The sequence below is a fragment of the Rutidosis leptorrhynchoides genome, chromosome 6, assembly GCF_046630445.1.
Source record: "Rutidosis leptorrhynchoides isolate AG116_Rl617_1_P2 chromosome 6, CSIRO_AGI_Rlap_v1, whole genome shotgun sequence".
In the NCBI taxonomy this organism is placed as follows: Eukaryota; Viridiplantae; Streptophyta; class Magnoliopsida; order Asterales; family Asteraceae; genus Rutidosis; species Rutidosis leptorrhynchoides.
The window spans coordinates 263,186,987-263,197,909 of NC_092338.1; positions in this window are offsets into that span (position 1 = coordinate 263,186,987).

Below are 10,923 nucleotides of genomic sequence, written 5' to 3' on the forward strand. Positions count from 1 at the left end.
TTTATCCTCCACTTCTCGGATTTTAAATAGTGTGCAGATCCTATTAAAGGTACGTAGATGTTCATTTGGATCTTCCTTCGGCGCACCACTAAATTGGCATTGATTAGTCACCATGTGTAGAATTTGTCCTTTGATTTCATAATCTGGCGCATTAATGTCTGGATGAGTAATTGCGTGACCTTGGCCAGTGCGTTTAGCTCTCATTCGGTCTTCCATACTTAAAGGTTCCAGATTCTCCATAATTGAATTTGTTGAATCGGAATCACTAGAGGATTCTGATTTAATGGTTCGTTCCTCAACAATCTCTGTTTGAATGATTGGTGGTTCCGGGGGAAAGTTTAGTGGTCAGGATCTACGAACCGTTCCTGAATATTCTCCGGATTCTCAATTGTGAGGTCGGGTTCAAAAAATGGATTATCGGAAATTTTAACTGAAGTACTTGGTCGACTGGATGACGATTCTAAAGAAAAATCAACGGCGGTTATATATGCTAAATGTCTTGATCTAGTTACAGGTGGTGAACGTACAAAAGGTGGTGAACGTCTTGCTCGGTGCATTCACTGAATATCCTATTAGTTTTAAAAAGGAAAGAAAAATTATAATAAGTTATCCAATCAATAGACTTTTCTGATTTTGCCCACGTTTCGAATAGCCAAAAGATGCAGCAGAGGGGCAGGATTCGTTTGGTCTCAATATAATTGAGGACTGTTTGGCTCCAATAACCCGGTCCACGTACAAATCCAACTATTACTACGAACCAGAAAATTTTGATGTCTATTAATTTAACCACTTAAAATAAATTTTCGTAATTTTAAGAAATTTAGATAAGGAGTAGAACAAAAATCTATGTCCTAAAACTAGAATAACGAGAAATAAGAAAGAAAAAGAGTTCGTCGGAAAAAGGTTGAAAAAGAAAAATGGTTGAAAAATAAAAGGTGACGGAAAAATAAAAAAAAAAAAACTTATGAAACTTAAAAGTACTTGACTAACCTAACCTTATTACTACAACTAACTTAAAATTATAATCGCAAATTGAGATTACTAATTGGAATGATAATTGGTACATAGTAAAAGGTGTCTAAAAATATTAAAGCTTACAGGAAAAACTATATCCCAAATGAAAATAACTTAAAAAGGAACTAAAACTTAAAAAGGCGTCGCAAAATTCTAAAGCACCTAAATCTTAGTCTAAAGAAAAAGCACTTAAGGAATTCTACAGCAAAGACTAAAAATCTAGAAGTAAAAATAACTATGGCAAAAACTAAGTTTAAAACTAAATATGAGCTAAAAATACAAATATTACGCTAAAACAATTAAAAAGGGACAAAATATAAAAATATACAAAAAGTTGTAAAAAGTACAATTTTTATAAAAATATTATTTTTATATTATGTATTTATTAAAACTACTAATTTTATAAATTAATTAAACTAATTAATACTAAATACATAAATTAAATAAAAAGTAAAAGTAATAATAAAACTAATAATAATAATAATAATAATTAGGGTTAAATAATAATAATAATTAATAATTATCCGTAATTAATGCTGAATTAGGGTTTTGTCGCCTGTCAGAAAATCTCCGCGAGTTGCGGTATTCGATGCAGCAAACCCCGCGAGTCGCGGGGTTCAGAAATTCAACTGACAGGTTAAAAAATTCGACGCGTTTTTCTTTATTTATTTTTTTTTATTTTCTGTTTTCTGTTTGTATATAAATAAAAGATATTTAAATAAAACTTATATTTTTATAAACTAAAATAAAAATAAAGAAACTTATAAAACTTAAATATTTATCAAACTCCTAAAAATATTTATATTTTTGTTTTTCTTTTTATATTTTCGAATATTTAAAACGTATTTTTACAAAAACGAATTTTAATAAAAGTAAACTAAAAATCTTTTTTTTTATATTAGCGTTGCGCTTCCGGCGTTTAAGAGTTCCCCGGCAGCGGCGCCAAAAAATACTTGATGTCAAAGCAGAGGGGTATAAAATACTATTAATTTTAGCAGAAAATACTATTAAATACGATACAATTTTACACAAGATATTTATTTATTTATACAATGGACATACTTAAACCTTGCTACAACACTTATAGGCAGTGTACCTAATCGTAAAGTAGTGTAGTTTTTAGTAAGTCCGGTTCGTTCCACAGGGAAATCTTTAAACAAAGCTTAACGCTATATTAGTTTATTTTTATAAAAATACAAATATATATATAAGTAATATTATTATTATAAAGGGGGGTTTTTACCGTTTAATGACCGGTTTGTCGATTTTAAAACTTTAGTCATAGTTAAAACCAAATGTAAAATAATAAATAAATACAAGACTTAAATTAAAGCGTAAAGTAAATAACGATAATGAAATTGCGAATAATAAAAGTGCGATTAAATAAAATAACAATAAAAATGCGATAATTAGAAGTGCAATTAAATATAAAATAAAGGAAATTAAATATGAAATAAAAGAATTATGCTTATTTAAACTTCCGTAATCATGATGTTTGACGTGTTGATTTTAGTTTTATGCCCATGGGTTAATTGTCCTTTGTCCTGGATTATTTAATATGTCCGTCTGGTTTTTGTCCATAACAGTCCATCAGTCATAAATATAAAGTGTGAGTGTCCTCGTCAAATTATCCTTATACCCGAAGTTAAATATTCCAACTAATTGAGGACTTAAACTGTAACAAGATTTTAATACTTTGTTTAATAATTACACCAGGATGTCGACTGAGTGTAACCCAAGGTTTTAATATTTTGTTATCAATTATACCAAGTGTCCTTTTACATAATTTCACCCCTGTTTTAATTATTCTAGTGGCTATTAATCCATTCCCGTGACCGGTTAAATGAACGATTATTCGTACATATAAATACCCCGCCCATCGTGTCCGATCGAGTGTATATGGTAATTTATAGGGACGCCCAATTGTAAATCTTTATATTAACATTAACAAACTATCATTTAGTTAAACAAATATAAAGCCCATTAATAGCTCATAGTCTAATTTCCACAAGTGTCGTTCTTTTGTCCAAACCCCAATTATGGTACAAAGCCCAATTACCCAATTTTAGTAATTAGCCCAACATCATGATTACTTCGGATTAAATAAGCATAATAATAACTTAGCTACGAGACATTAATGTAAAAAGGTTGAACATAACTTACAATGATTAAAAAATAGCGTAGCGTTACACGGACAGAATTTCGACTTACACCCTTACAATATTCGCTAACATACCCTTATTATTAGAATTATAATTAAAATTAAAATTAAAATATAAATTATAAATATAAATATATCGTATGAATGGAGAGAAAGAAAGATAGATGGTTTTTGCGATCAGAATTCGGTTGCTTTTTTAGGGATTTTTGAAACATGGGGCTCCGCGACTCGCGGCATTTTTGGCCTTCAAACTCCTCGAGTCGCGGAGTTTACTTTTACAGCTCAGAAGAGTTTGGCTCTTTGTTTACCGAAGGTTTAAATATAAATATAATATATTAAATAATTATAAGAATTATTTAAATATTATATTATATTTATGTGCATAGTTGACTTGTAATTTTTAGTCCGTTGCGTCGAGCGTTGAGAGTTGACTCTGGTCCCGGTTCCGGATTTTCGAACGTCCTTGCGTACAATTTTATATTTTGTACTTTGCGTTTTGAATCTTGTACTCTTGTAATTTCGAGACGTTCTTATCAATAATTGGAACCTCTTTGATTGTCTTTTGTACTTTTGAGCTTTTTGGTCGTTTGCGTCTTCAATTCGTCGAATTTGTCTTCACCTTTTATTATTTAAACGAATATCACTTGTAAATAGAACAATTGCAACTAAAAGCTTGTCTTTCTTGAGGAATAATGCTATGAAATATATGTTCGTTTTTAGCATTATCACTATCTTTGTCAGAAGTTACTAGTTTACCGTAGTTAGGTTAGATAATATTAGCTTAATTTAGATTAATTAAAAATTCTAAAATGGACTTCCTTATTAGTAAACCTTTAGGATGGTTTAACCTACTTAGACCGCTAAGAATTCTTCCGACACATCCTTTCTTCTATCCGATATCATGCATTGTACCCATCCGACGAGATCCACACTAACCTGCCGATAGTTCGACGATGGCTATACGCATCACTCTCGCTGACACCACCAAACCCTCATTAGAAGGACGAGGAGGACCGATACTCTATCCAAAGGTTAACGGAGCATCTTTTGTGCTTAAGCATAGCATCATAAAACTGATTCACAACCATTACCAGTTTCATGGCTTACTAAATGATGACCCCAACTCTCACTTAGATAGATTCCTCTCCTTATCCAACTCATATAAGCAAAACGGGGTTGAACAAGATATAGTTCATCTGTATCTGTTCCCCTATTCCTTAACTTTTCTCGCAAAAACCTGGTTCGAGGGGTTAGAACCCAACTCTAAGCTTTTTAACTTAGTTGCATGTAATCCAATTTAACAAGTTTGATGGACTAGATCTAAACAAGTAGCATGAATCGAATAATAGATCATCGGATCAAGTACTAATTAATTCTATAATCATGTTATTTAATCATTAAGCATGACAAACAAGTGTATTTAAGCAAAACAGATTCGAAACAATTCAAACATCATTCCAGAAACTCGACCATACAGATCTGGAAAAGCACCAAGAACTGTACGGATAAAGCACACGAAGCCGGCGGCTACCTTCCAACCAAGCTGGCGGCTTGGAAGGTGCTGCCAACGGCTTCATCTGATTCCCAGATGAAGTTCACATTTTGTCCACGTAACCACTATGAACGTTTAGTTCATATCAGAAGACGAACAAAAACAACTACAGTAAATAAAATAGATAAAACGATTATGTAAATATAGAATCATACCTTAAAAAGGTAGATGTAAGAAAAACTTGAATGAATCTTGATTACAATGAATAAATCTAACCTAAGGGTTTAGAGAAAACCCTAAAGAAAAATGAACTAACCAGAATTATTGAATTTTGAAAACTACATATGAAAACTGAGACCAGAGGCCTTTATTTATAATGTTCAGAGACGGTGGCCGAGACGGTGGCCAAGCCGGCGACTTCAGTGGGAAGCCGTCGGCTTTCCTTAGGTCGGTGACCCCTTCAGCAAGTTTAACTTAATTCGCAAGGTCAAATCTTTAACCATCATAATTAAGCCGGCGGCTTTAAGGAAGGCCGACGGCTTCAAAGATTTACCAAATCTTTCTGATTTTGTTTCCATTTTTACTTGAACTTGGTTGACAAGTTGAGAAACCGTGTTCATTAGGCCGGCGGCTTCAGGATGAAGCCGGAGACTTCCTTTTCCTTTTACTTGATCAACAAGTTCTTTTAATTTTACAGAGATTCTGCAACATTCTGGCATATTCAGCTCCAAGCCGGCAGCTTCCTTGAATCCTTGCCGGCGGCTTCCTTAGTCTATCTGAAATTTTCTCTATTTTTGATCCTGTTTGATACATAACTTTGATAAAATTATTAGAAATATCTTTTTCCACTTTTTACCCATTTTTGTGTGTTTTGGGATTAAAATGACACTAAAATACTAAGATAACTCCTCAAAATGTTATCAAAAAATGTATATTTTAGGAGTTATCAAATTCCCCACACTTAAACCTTTACTTGTCCTCAAGTAAACCTTATAAATTATATCGTGGGTATTAAAGTAATACTGCAAAGTCAAAAATATGTCTTAATAAGAAGTTAGTATTTATTATTCGTAAGAACTAGTCTGAACCAGACCAAGGATTACAAGTAGTCCTAATGTTTATTAAATCAAATTTATACAAGTTGGTCATCATTGGACTCTTTTGTTTTCTAACTATAATTTTTAAAAGTGTATGGTTCTCATTGGAACTCTTTTCTTTTGTTGTCCTTCATTGGGCTCTTTTACCTTTTTTCATTTCTTTTGCTTCTATGCTTAGCTTTTAGCTTCACACTTGGCAATTTTTTCTAAATTGGCCCTTATTTGGACTCTTTTGATGCCTCAGTGGTACATGCTTATTATGCCATATGGTAGTGGCTATAAGTTTGCACTCATTTCACAATTTTTGGCTTTTAAATTCTTATCTTAAACAAGTAATTCGATCTTGAAATTGAGAGTATTTATATTATTAATACTAAGATTAAGTTAGTAAAAAGACATAAGTTTGACTAAGAATTTATACTTTTGAAAAATTTTAAAATTGTACCCATTTTTTTAAGTTTTTTGGGAAAATTTGAAGTATCTAATCTTTTAGGTGATTAATCACTTCCCTCCCCAAACTTAGATTATTCAATGTCCTCATTGCATTTATAATAAAAGAATGTAATAAATAAAGGACATAATTGAGAATAAGGGAAAGAGTGATGTTACTTGATTGTAGGATCATAGAATGATTGCGGAGCACTTTTACAGACTTCTTTTGAATTGAATTTAAATAACTTGACAGAATATTAAATAATACGAAGTATAACACAAACAAAATATTTTACTAATAACTTTCATCACTTAAACAATTTAACATTTAGGAGCTATATTGCTCTTACATTCATAATTAAACAAGTAAAACAATAAAACACTTAGAAATGACATAGTCCTAATAAACATATAGAGGAATGGGTAGTTTTGATTATAGAGTCGGTTGCGCGACTCATTCTTCTAACGGAATTACTCCTTAGGCTTATTTTCCCCACACTTATTCTTTTCATACTCATTTAACATCTTAATTTGTTGCAAGAAATTCAATGTGGTGTCAAGACCCCTACGAAAAGACATTTCAAATGAGACACTTAACTCATGGATATGTTTTCCCACTTCGGTGCTAAGCTTATATTGCTCTTTTATAAATTCAGTTACTATGCTATCCACGGTAAAGTAATCATCATCCACTTTATCAACTTTGACCATTTTCACATTAGAGCGAGGAACTTTAGATCTTGGGACTAATTGAATAGATTCAAATATGGCACCATAACGAATAGTTAACGAATTATCAGCATAGTTAATGGTGGCACGAGTAGTAGCTAGATACGGAGATACTAGGATTACAGGAGTTATCGGATCTTCTTTCATGTCCATAACAACGAAATCAATTCTATAGAAAGCATAACCAATGATAACTTCAACCTGTTTAACAATCCCCAACGATTCATGTAAACGACTATCAGCAAAACACACATTTCCTTTGATTGGTTCTAACGATGGCAATCCTAAACGATTATAAATGGAGAATGGCATAACATTAATGCTAGGAACCAGTATCAACTAATCCCATAACAGGAATTGGACCACGAATTAAACAAGGCATTTGGAATTCCCCTGGATCAGTGCGCATAACAACAGGAATTTCAGGTGATGCATATGGATCTACCGGATTAATTGTGAATGAATAAAGAGGGCGGAAACCTTCTTTTGTTCTTTCTTCCAACTGTTTCATAGTATCAGCTAACCAATCATCTTTATTTTCACACTCCGATTTTTCAGATTTTTCACTACTAACTACATCATTTTCATCAACCTTTTTATCAACTTCTTCTTCATTCTCATCAAACAACTCATGCATGAAAATTACCTCATCATGATCAAGACCTCAAACTTTAGCATCTTTTGATTTATCTTCTTCAGTAGCAGTCAACTTCTTTATTTCTTGATTATATTCTTCCGCTTCCATTTCAAATTCCCATAAGTACCTTAAACCAGGTTCATAAACATCAACCCTATTTACTTCTCTAATCACATTCACCTTTTCAAAAGGAACTTCTTTAGAAACTTCAGATTCAGCACGAACTTTACCCTCGACAAGTTTGAATAACTTAGCAACATTGCACTCTAAGTTTTGAATGGATGCTTGATGATTATTTTGCACTTGGGAAAGTTGAGCCTTTATATTATCATTAGCTTCATTTTGATTTTTAATGAAAGTGGGGATACTTTCTTCAAGATTAGACTTCTTATCTGTTTGAGCATTAGAAGAATTTGGAACGAAGGGTGCTCTAACAGAAAAGAAACCAGGTGGGTTGTTATTATTAGCAGGATAAGGTGTATTATAATTATTTCAGTAGTTTGGGTTTCCTTGAAATTGATTCACATACGAAACATTCTCGACTTGCTCCATAGTAAGACTAGCAACAAAATCTTTAGTAGCATGAGGACCTTGGAATTTTTCACAACCTATCTTAATCATATTCATTTCTTTAGTAAGCTTTTCAATCTCCCTTCCTAGATTACTCAACTGCACATTCATAGCTTTAACCATATCTTCAGAATTATAACTAATAGATTTTACCGAACGAGAAATATCTAAGTCTTGATGCCATTCATGGGAATGAGCAGCCAACTTATTAATCAATGTTTCAGCTTTCTCGGCAGTTTTACTCATAATGTTTCCTGCAGCAGATGTATCAATCTCTCTTCTTATAGCAATATCACAACCCTTATAGAAATAGTTACCTTTTTAAACTTATCCAAACCATGTTGTGGACAACCTCTAAGCATTTGACCAAATTGAACTCAAGCAGAATAAAGAGACTCGTTAGTTTTTGACAAAAATTAGCAATTTCAGTTTGAAGGGTGACAGTTATGGATGCAGGAAAGAATCGAGTGAGAAATTTTTCAACCATCGTATCTCAACTAGTAATATCTCCTTCAGGTAACGAGTTTAACCATTCCTTATGAAATGTGGCAAAAGGTGTAAATTGGTGGGAACACCCTGATCCCGTGTGCCTTTTTGGCACCAGCCATTGTCCACCCCACAAGGAATAGCTCCGGGCAAATCCCCTATCCTGGACCCCAACCATGTGACAGACTGACCCCCGGAGGGATCGAACCTGCGTCTGTATGTGGCAAACTTCCACATGGTGGGTCCCCAAGAATATTTGGGTGTGGGTACACGTCTTGGGCTAGATCACAACTTAAAGTATATATTTTTTTTGGAATCAACCTCAACCCTGTATAGCTAACTCCAACATTACTGCATATAGAGTGTCTATGGTTGTTCCAAATAATATATATAGATGGGTCGATATGATATGTCAAAACATTTGCATACGTGTCTATGGTATCCCAAGATTACATAATATATTAGAATACATGTATAATACAATACAAGTTAGCTAGGATATGATTAATATAGATTTGTTACCAATTTTAACGTAGCTACAACAAGCAAAAATATCCAATCTTGTTTTACCCATAACTTCTTCGTTTTAAATCCATTTTGAGTGAATCCAATTGCTATGGTTTCATATTGAACTTAAGTTTATGAATCTATATAGAAAAAGTATAAGTTTATTGTCAGAAATACAGGTTACAAGTCGTTTTTGTAAAGGTAGTCATTTCAGTCGAAAGAACGACGTCTAGATGACCATTTTGGAAAACATACTTCCACTTTGAGTTTAACCATGATTTTTGGATATAGTTTCATGTTCATAAGGAAAATAATTTTCCCTGAAGAATAACTTTTAAATCAAAGTTTATCATAGTTTTTAATTAACTAATCCAAAACAGCCCGCGGTGTTACTACGACGGCGTATATCCAGTTTTACGATATTTTTCGTGTTTTCAGGTTTTAAATCATTAAGTTAGCATATCATATAGATATAGAACATGTGTCTAGTTGATTTTAAAAGTCAAGTTAGAAGGATTAACTTTTGTTTGCGAACAAGTTTAGAATTAACTAAACTACGTTCTAGTGATTTCAATTTTAAACCTTCGAATAAGGTAGTTTTATATATATGAATCGAATGATGTTATGAACATCATTACTACCTTAGGTTTTGTGGATAAACCTACTGAAAATGAGAAAAATAGATCTAGCTTCAAAGGATCCTTGAATGATGTTATGAACATCATTACTACCTCAGGTTTTGTGGATAAACCTACTGGAAATGAGAAAAATAGATGTAGCTTCAAAGGATCCTTGGATGGCTTGAAAGTTCTTGAAGCAAAATCATGACACGAAAACAAGTTCAAGTAAGATTTCCACTCGAAATAAGATTGTTATAGTTATAGAAATTGAATCAAAATTTGAATATGAGTATTACCTTGTATTAGAAAGATATCTTACTGTAAATAAGAAATATTTCTTGAGGTTAGATGATCACTTTACAAGATTGGAAGTAAGCTAGCAAACTTGGAAGTATTCTTGATTTTCTGAAACTAGAACTTATAGAATTTATGAAGAACACTTAGAACTTGAAGATAGAACTTGAGAGAGATCAATTAGATAAAGAAAATTGAAGAATGAAAGTGTTTGTCGATGTTTTTGGTCGTTGGTATATGGATTAGATATAAAGGATGTGTAATTTGTTTTACATGTAAATAAGTCATGAATGATTACTAATATTTTTGTAATTTTATGAGATATTTCATGCTAAGAGCTGATCATTGGAGTGTATATACCAATAGTACATACATCTAAAAGCTATGTATTGTACGAGTACGAATACGGGTGCATACTAGTAGAATTGTTGATGAAACTGAACGAGGATGTAATTGTAAGCATTTTTGTTAAGTAGAAGTATTTTGATAAGTGTCTTGAAGTCTTTCAAAAGTGTATGAATACATATTAAAACACTACATGTATATACATTTTAACTGAGTCGTTAAGTCATCGTTAGTCGTTACATGTAAGTGTTGTTTTGAAACCTTTAGGTTAACGATATTGTTAAGTGTTGTTAACCCATTATTTATTATATCAAATGAGATGTTAAATTATTACATTAACATGATATTATGATGTATTAATATATCTTAATATGATATATATACAATTACATGTCGTTACAACGATAATCGTTACATATATGCTTCGTTTCGAAATCCTTAAGTTAGTAGTCTTGTTTTTACATATGTACATTGTTAATATACTTAATGATATGTTTACTTATCATAATACCATGTAAACTATATATATATATATATAT